We start from the raw sequence: 8,843 nt of genomic DNA on the forward strand, positions 1-8,843 counted from the left end.
ACCACTTTATTGAGGTATGATTGACATGCAAACAGCTGTTCATACTAATGTATATCTACAACTTGAGGGGTTTGGAAACCATCACCATAATTCATGCCGTGAACATATGTATCACCCCCCAATAGTTTCCTCCAACCTTCTTTATTTATCACTATTATTATTTTAGTTAACACTACTGTATTGTATAATTAAAAATTTGGGAAGAGCATAGATCTTATGTTAAGTGTTCTTAGTGCAAAAATAATAAGTAAATATTCCAGCATATCTGTGCTTGCTTGTAAGGCTTACAGAGTTTTATATACTGCCACTAAAATGACCAACTTGAGTTTAATCACCAAAATTAATACAGCAGAGTAATTTTGTCAATATGATTATTTCCTCTTAAAATTTATTTCTATCTGAAAAATAAAATATGTACTGCTACTTACCAGATGTAAAAATATGTTTTTTAAATAAGAGTATTCTGATGAACACAGCTAAGTCTCTGCTTTCTTTAAGGATAATTAGTTAAACATCAGTATTGTTCAACATGAAGGATAATATTATTTCGCCTGGATTTCAGTAAAGGAGGGATATAAAAAGTTAATTATACCATATAGTCAAAGTTTAACACATTAAAGATACACTGATACTATCTGTTAAGATATATTATCATTTGGGGCGCCTGGGTGGCTCAGTCATTAAACGTCTGCCTTCAGCTTAGGGCGTGATCCTGGGGTCCGGGGATGGAGCCCCATGTCAGGCTCCTCCACTGGGAGCCTGCTTCTTCCTCTCCTGCTTCCCTTGCTTGTGTTCCCTCTCTCGCTGGCTGTCTCTCTCTGTCAAATAAATAAATAAAATCTTTTAAAAAATATTTAAAAAAAAGATATATTATCACTGATTATTAAAGTTTTATCTTCATGCCTGAATAGTCAGTTATTGACATAGACAATCCTTTGTACTTTACCAATATGAAATTACAATAAAAGGTTGAATTGCAGAGGTGTCTAAAATGTCCTTGAAATGAAAAGAGAAAATGGTTCAGACCATATTTGAAAAGTTAATACATATTTCTCATCACAGGAAAAAAAATGAATTAAGTTTGTATTCATTAGACAGTCTTTGAAATAGTCTTCAATTAAACAGACAATAGATTGCCAAGTCCTATAAAGGTAAGACCTCAATCTTACATAGAATATTTTCTACCATTTACTTACTTGTCATGCTTTAATTTTCTCTGCTTCTTTTAGCTCCTGCTAACATCTGGAAAAGGGAGAGGTAATGGAATAGCCTTTTTCATTTCTGAAGAACCTATCATAAGATTATTTCATATTAACATTAGATATGTCAACCTGTGTTGATTAAGGAGCGCAGAGATGTGAGAAAATTTCCCTTTAGAAGTGTTCTGTAAACAAAACTGGGTCATTTATTCTCAAATTAAGTTGGCAAATATAGCACATTAATTATAATAATCTGAAGTGTGTATAGATGCCAAGCTCTATAATAACCATTTTACTTGTATTCTTTAATTTAAACTTTATAACAACCCTTTCAGTTGGGTACTATCATTGCGCCTCACTTTACAGGTGAGCAGACTTTACTAAGAAGTTGTAAATTCCCAAACTCACATAGCTGTAAGGGGCAGAGTTAGGATTTCGACAAATGGAGGTCTTTGGAATTTTCATGTGTGAAGAGGTTGAACAGGAAGGCTGATGGAATGAGACCTTTAGACCCTAAAAGGTGCCTAATCAGTTGGTCTTCTAGGCATCTATTCTTTCATTCAGCAAATATTTCTCAGCCTCCACTTTGTGCAAGTGAGTGAGCAAAGTGCAGAAGCAACAGTAACTGAATTAAACATGGCCTCAAATATCATGAGCATTTAGTTCACTAGAGGTTAAAAACTAATTAAAAACAATTTTAACATAGTTTCAAATGTCTGTTAAGAACTATAAAGGGGATTTGACTGGATAACACATTTTGTGATTTTTAATTTCTAAAGACTGGGGGCCTAGTGAAGTTCTGGGTGGAGCTTCTAGAAGTGGGTTTGCTAGCTCTTACAGGAGCTTAATATTTGTAGATGTTATTGGTGACGATGTTTGGGGCCATATGAAGATTTGGAAAAGAGGGTTCTCATAGGCCATAGACACTGGGTAGAAAAATCTGAAGAAGACTGGTAGACGCTGAACTGAAGGGTCGAGGAAATATATTGAGCAAAAGTGAGGGGCTACAGGGAATCTTGGGAATCTCACAGAATATCCTCTGAGCAGGACACCAGTTGTGTCCACAGAGTGAATGCTCAACATTTTTACAAATAAAATAACAAGAGACATGGAACAGTGGAGGGACCTTGGATCCTAATGGTGTGTATTTAAGGGCATTGGAATCAGGGAAGGGAGGCCTGTGTGCTATGCACCATTTACTTAAAGGAGAGTCAGTAGCTAACTGAGTGGCAGTGGCAGGGTAATAGCACAGGAGTGACCCTCTGCAGGGGCCTCCAATAGCATGTAATTTGGGCAGAAGTGGATCTGAGGACATATGTATTTAATGTGCTGTATGAGTTTAAGTAAACAGAAGCATTATTTAACTAGAAAAGATAGAGCCCTTGGAGGATCAGGTATGAAACAACATGGGTCAGGTACACTTGACTCCAAGGTCAAATGGGATGTTTTATGGGGCATCCTTATGTCAATTATAGTGGATTACCAGGATTGTAAATACCTGATGTGATGGTGGATTCATACCGTCGTGGGATTATTTTTGATGTCAGCTGGCAAGCGTTTAGAAATCTATTTTTCAAATCAGGAAATTTGGTGATAGAGGGCTGGGAAATATTTGTTAGGAAATATTGCCATGTTCTCAGTGGCAAATGCCTAGAAAAATATGGATTTCAAAAGACAATGTAGAGACAATGTCGTAGATTATAACCACTCCAAATGGAAATTTAGTCAATTTCTCATACATTTTCTAATCATATATTTAGTGACTCTTTTAGTTGTCTTTTGTCTCTTCTCACTCCACACCTTATTTCACATTTCCATGACAGTATCTCTCTAGATACAAATCCAATTATGCTATTCCTTGCTTAAAAACCTTCAATTAAAAATAAAAACAGAGCCATCAATTTCAAAAGTATTTAGAGTATGTTATTCCTAAACTAAACAATGGAGCTACAGAGATTATTCACAGTCGAGTCATGTCTTACTGAGGGAGAAAGACAAGTGTAAATGAAACAATAGATGACCAGTGTGTAATAGAAGTGGGTGTAGGACATTGAGGAGCATGCAGGGGGCTAGTGGTGTCAATCAAGGGCAAGGCTGGAGGTAATGGCAAAGAAAGAACATGTCGTAGAGAGACATTTGTGTTATACCTTGAGTAAGTGAATTGAAATTTACTGAGAAGAAAATTGGGGAAGAATCCATGGAAAAGGATGGACAAAGGTACAGAGGTGCAGAAAAGTATTTTAAGGCAGGAAGCCAAACAGTTTGGTGTAACTCAATGTCAGGTTGAAAACGAAGGTAATGAGACAGCTGTGTTGGACTGTGTGGGGGAGGCTGCTCTACCTCAATTATCCAGCAGGTCCCAGGAGCAGTTTTGTAGGTTGTAGAAAACCATTGAAGGGGTTGAAGTCATGAAAATCTATAATCTAGTGTGTGCTTTGAAAGAGCATTCTGATCACAGTGTAGCGGGTGGAATAGAAGAGATGAGAGGCAGAAGGACTAGATGGGAACTCATGAAAAATTAGCTTTTCACCGCTTACCAGGTACACCAGTGTCAATTTGCTCTACCAATAAAGTGCTGATTATAGGAATCAGGCTTGCATTTACATTGGAGGAATGAGGGGCTCGGGGAGTGGAGATGTGGAAAGCCACAGCAGAGATAGTTATGAGTGACTTCTGTAAATGAGTAGAGATGCTGGGAAAGCCTCTCTTCTTGTGGGAAGTCACAAAAATCATCATTGGCTGCCATAGTCATCAAGCGTGAGCTTATAGGAAGACTTAGTAAGCGACTGACCTACCTGACCTGTGAGAACATTGGCTTCCAGCTTGCTTCACGTTCTAAATCTTGCCTGAATTTTGTGCATTGTCAAATGTTAATCCAGAACCTCAAAGCAAATGGTGGTGAGTGGAAGATAACCACAGATCGCTGAACACAGTAGTAAAGTACAGACTCCTGTGCCTCGAAACATAAGACCCTCGAGTATCAAACTTCAGCTCACCTTTCTGCCTCTAGTTGCCTAACCCGGCTCCCTGCACTTCACTCCCCAAAACCTTTGCTTTGAACACAGACTGCGATTCCCTCCACTTTGTTTACATTTCCTTCCCCTCTGTTTCTGAGCTCTTCTCCTTCTTTCAAGGTCCTGCCAAGGTTTTCAGATAAGAAACCTTCCCTTAATGTCAAGAGCAGCACTAGCTTACCCTTCTCTGTTGCATCACGTAGGGTCAAATCCAAGTGTCATAAAACAGCCCACAACAGTGGCTGAAATAGGTAAGGGTTTTTTATATATTACACAACCAGAGATTCAAGGGTGGTAGTTAACCATTGACTTGGGAAATGAACATATCTTCTGCCGTTTTTAATATGTGGCTTTGTCATCTGTCCTTATGATTACAACACAGATGGCCTCAAACCAGTGAATGTGATGGCATCACATTCACATTCCAGGAAGGAGGAAAGTGAAAAGGGACAGGGAACAGGCAGCCCCAGCACAGGTCTGCTTACATTTAATTGACCAGAATTGAATAGCAAAGCGATTCCTGTCTGCAGTGGGTCTACTTAATTGGTTTTTAGCTTAATAATCAGTTTTTGGCTAATAGATCTCTATGGAAGAAATTAGTAATGGAAAGGAGTAACCATGGATGTGGGGTAATGTACAGTATCTGCCACAGTATATTTCTCAAAGTGCTTTGAATAAAATACTTTACACAAGTGTCAGAATTATTTACATGCTCTTGTCTGTCTCACTGAATGGGATGTCAGAGTGGCGTGGGAATGTCTCATTCATCTTTCTATCTGAAACATATAGAATATTATGGAAAAAAGGAGTCACTGCCATGTGGGAATATATTGAAATTTTAATAAGACAGAACTAAGTATTGTTGAGTAAATAGATTCAACTAGCATTTGAAAACCTCAACTCCCCCAAAGAATAGGATGTAATATTAAGTGATTAACATACTTGTGTCTATAGGGGGCAAAACAGATGATGCAGACTTAAATAAAGTAGAAGTAAGTATTATAACCACCCTAGACTACTTGAGCTATGAGCCTATAAATTTTATTTCCAGATCAAAAAGTACTTATATAGTTTGTTGGCAATCCTGTCATTTTGATTCAGAGCATAAGTGATGATGCCATTAACACTGTATGCTTTTTAAAATGCCATATTCCTTAATCTATTCTAGGACTGATAGGTTTATTTATTAGAGATATTAAATAAGCTAAAACCATATCCTATACTTTCTTTATTCAGTAATTTTGAATTCCGGGTCACATCACCCCCTATTACTTATTTCTATGAATCTCTATGAGAATGAGTTTGTCTCTGAAAAGGAGATGATTTGACAACCCAAACACCATTTTATTTACAACAAAATGGAAAATAGTAGACTCTATTAATGAGAAGCATTTTTTTGAGGGGATGAATAATTTGAAACTATGACAGATTCAAGGACTTTTGAATCAATTCTTTTAAATTCACTTAATAATATACATAATTTGTAGCTTGCATGGTACACTTTACAGTTCTATAAAAATCAAATTTCAAGACATTTTCAGAGAAAGCTGTATAGATTAACTATTTGGATTTTGGTTTTGATTGTGTCTTCCTGTGACACTGTCTCCGGTTCTCTCCTGTCTGCTTGTCTCCCATCCCTTGTGAAAAATATGTATTATATGATGTAGTATGTCTTTTATAACCATTGTTATAACTTTGTGTTCTTGCTGGTTTTAAAAAAATCTGCAGTTATTGAATGATTATTTATTCTTCTCAAGGGAAAATAGTCAATAGTTCTTAACCGAATGGTCTTTGGAAAAACAAATCAAACCAGCCTTGAGAATATTGCATTAAATCCTTTAATTAATGAGTTATTGTATTTTTGTAAGTTGCACTGACATTCCTAGAAAAAAGGATAGGTGAAGTTATACATTATGGCATGGGAGGTTTTCTTACTATTCACCAGTATGTGTGGTTTCTACAGAATTTTATGTACTTATTTGTGCTTTACACACTTTCATTTTAATGATGCGTAAATACATAATCCACACCCTGTCCTTAATATAGGTTGTCACCCAGATCTGGTCCCTTCCAAATTAGCAAAGACTTCCTTGCTTTGATCAGTTATCACTTAGGCCTGGCAGCATAAAAGAAAATAAGAAAGTATTACTATTGGCACTACGTCACTACTAAAAAGTATGTAAGTTCATCCATGTTAGCCGTTTTCTGTTGTTGACTTCTTATGATTGATCATTGATGCTAAATTACTCCCATTTAATTGGAGGTATTGAAAGGCATATTTTAGTGTCTGTCACCATTTAAAATGAAAATGAGATGTTAATGATTGTATTAGGATATGACGTTTTACGAGGACGATTCAGAAATGAAAGAGTACGTGCGGTCATCCAACAGACAGATGCTTGCAGGAACACATCCTCAGTGTATTGTTTTTGCTTTTGTTTAGGTATAATATTTATGAGAATGTATCTCTCTCCTTCTCCATCTCTCCACCTTTGATTCACCTCTCTACCTCTCTATTTTGTAGCATTTCTCCTGCATATAGATAGCTGAATTTGTAATGAAAAGAACACTGCATGGGCTATTAGGACAGTTGATGCTTAAGTCTGGATTTATCCTCATTTTGGAACTTTCAAAAAGTCATCTGGACTTCTGATTTCTCAAATTCTTCATTAGTAAAATAAAAGAATATGTTCACCATTTTATTTCTAAAACTAGAATGTTAGCCGCACCAGAATAAAAACTTAATCTGGTTTATTTACTGCTGTATTGCAGCACCCAAAACAGTGCTTTGAATGCAGGAGGTTCTCAATAAATATTTGTTGAATTAATTAATAAATCCTAGTTATTCAAAATCAAATCTCAATTTTTATTATAAGGAGAGAAAGCAGTATTTCTAACACACATGAATGGAGGCATAAAAAATATACAGCGCAAACATCTCTAATCCCACCACACCAAATAAGCAAGAGAATAGGACCAATTTCAGAGAACTCTTCAGTGTCCTTGTTACAGGATTGCAGGGTTCTTGTCTAAGGGAGTCGAAGAGTGAATCTTGCAGACACAAAAGGGTGTGAAGTGATAGTTTATTAACTGAAGGTGAGAACAGAAAGTTCTCTAGAGTGAGAGGGGTCTGTCATTTGGGTCGCCAAATGGCAGAATTTTGGAATGTTGTTGAGGTCGGAGCCAATGGCCAAGAAAAAATTCATGAGAGGTCTTTGGTGCAAGAAGGTGATTTTATTAAAGCACGGGGACAGGACTTGTGGGCAGAAAGAGCTGCACTGGGGTCATAAGGAGTGGTCCATTATATACTTTCAAGTTGGGAGGGGGTTAGGGATTGCATAAGTCTCTGAGGAATTTTGGAAGCAAGGTTTCCAGGACCGTGAGGGGGCTAGCTACTGTTAGGAAGGTCATTTCTTACTGTTTAGTAAACCCTCAGTCATGAAACCTTTCAGGTGTATATTGGTGGGTCATATGCTTGGGGCATGATTGCCAACTTGTATCTTGGGGGCTAAAGATAAAGGAAGTTTCCAAAGGAACTTTTATTTGTTCAAGTAGACTTACAGGATCCTGGGGGTCGGGCTAAGATTGCCTTTTGCCCTTAGCAAATTGTCAACACCCAGGCAGTTGAGTCCCTAGAGGAATGTCACTCTGCCTGTTAAGGACTTGTCAATGGACTGTAAGTAGTAAGGAAATTGAATAATTTTTCTTTTGTCTTTGTTTCCCACATCATCCTGACTCCGTATTTCAGTCTGTCTCGGTTTCCTCATGAGTAACATTCTTCTGATTTTGTATCTCAAATTCTTTTACATTTCTTTACTGCTTCATCACCTGTGAATGTATTCCTAAAATATGTCACTTATTTTTATATAATTTGGAACTTTATATAAGTAGAATAATGATGTTTCTTTTGTGATGTGATTTATGCTCAACATCATATTTGAGATATCCATTCATGGTGAATATATGGAGATGTATTTTATACATTTTCACTATAATTTGAATTCTTTATTCTGTTTCATTGCTCTGTTTCCCTGTTTTTGTGCTTATAGACACTATCTTAATTATGTCATCATTTTAACATAAAAAGTTTGACATGACTTAATACCTAGCATAATGAGTCTCCTTCCTTATTATTTTCCAGGTGTGTCTTCGTCTTTCATGGGTATTTTCTCATTCAAAAACACATTAGATTCTGCTTACTCAAGTTCCGAAATCTCTCTGAATGCCACTGAATCTACAGAGCATTTGGGAGTAATTGAATCATTATTTTTTTTAATGTTTTTTTATTATATTATGTTAGTCGCCATACAGTACATCCCTGGTTTCTGATGCAAAGTTCTATGATTCATTAGTTGTGTATAACACCCAGTGCACCATGCGATACGTGCCCTCCTTACTATCCATCACCAGTCTATCCCATTCCCCCACCCCCCTCCCCTCCGAGGCCCTCAGTTTGTTTCTCATAGTCCGTAGTCTCTCATGCTTCATTCTCCCTTCTGGTTACTCCCCCTTTCTTTACTCCTTTCTTCCCCTACCGATCTTCCTAGTTCTTATGTTCCATAGATGAGAGAAATCATATGATAATTGTCTTTCTCTGCTTGACTTACTTCACTTAGCATTGAATCATTAT

The sequence above is a fragment of the Ailuropoda melanoleuca genome, chromosome 7 (genome assembly GCF_002007445.2).
Source record: "Ailuropoda melanoleuca isolate Jingjing chromosome 7, ASM200744v2, whole genome shotgun sequence".
Lineage (NCBI taxonomy): Eukaryota > Metazoa > Chordata > Mammalia > Carnivora > Ursidae > Ailuropoda > Ailuropoda melanoleuca.